Below are 1019 nucleotides of genomic sequence, written 5' to 3'. Positions count from 1 at the left end.
ACACACACACACACACACACACACACATGATCCACACACACACAGTACACACATTCACACTTTGTGTGTCATGAATGTATTTATATCAAAATGTGTGTGTGTGTGTGTGTGTGTGTGTGTGTGTGTGTGTGTGTAAGTTGTGTGTGTGTATGTTTATGTATATATATCTCAGAGAGAGAGAGAGAGACAGAGACAGAGAGACAGAGAGAGAGAAAAGGAGAAAGAGATAGATTGGAAGGGGGTAGAGGGCGGAGAGTAGAGATGCTAGGATAAACATACAGAGAGCAAAAGAAAAGACTCATTAGTGAGTGGGCGAACACAAACTTTCAATGCTTGATTAAAAATAACAGTGAGAAAAAAAACCCCCAGTGAATGACTGGAACAGGAACGACATAGAAGAATCATTGTTTTAAGAAGGCTCTTAAAAAAGGAGGGAGGTCCAGTATACGTTTGCATCTGCCCTGTCCTGTCATGACAGATAAACATAAACTTTTTAGCTACTCAACGGAGCTTATCGGCTAAAGTTTGGGCCATTTTCTAGAAGAATGAGAGTCATTTTTAGAAAATTAAAGAGGGTCGTTTTGTGCAACATTAGAGGTGTAGTACTAGTGCAATTGTCAGTTTATTGTTGGTGTTTAACGCCTCCATCGACACGATTTAGACCATTTAGGAAGCGGGCTGAGGCTCTGCCTGCAAGGGCCAACCTGCGCTGAAAGGGATACAACATCCCAGCAGAAGGACTGAGATACTCGATATAAATTCTCTCCACACGAGAATCGAACTTTTTCTGTGCATTGTGCTTACAGACGCCGGTTATTTTTGTCTTTTTGTCTATATAATTAGAGTAAGAGACCTAGATCTATGTATTTTGAGCTCGATGATATTCATGGGAGCTAATTGAATGCAAAATAATTAAATGAATAAATGAATAAAATACTTTACTATTTAAAAGCCAGAGATGTATAGATATATTAATATTATCTGGCTTTTGAAAATTTGAAGACAGATGTCGCTGTCTC

The sequence above is a fragment of the Aplysia californica genome, unplaced genomic scaffold, assembly GCF_000002075.1.
Source record: "Aplysia californica isolate F4 #8 unplaced genomic scaffold, AplCal3.0 scaffold01132, whole genome shotgun sequence".
Classification (NCBI taxonomy): domain Eukaryota; kingdom Metazoa; phylum Mollusca; class Gastropoda; order Aplysiida; family Aplysiidae; genus Aplysia; species Aplysia californica.
Note: the sequence above shows the minus strand (reverse complement) of the source record.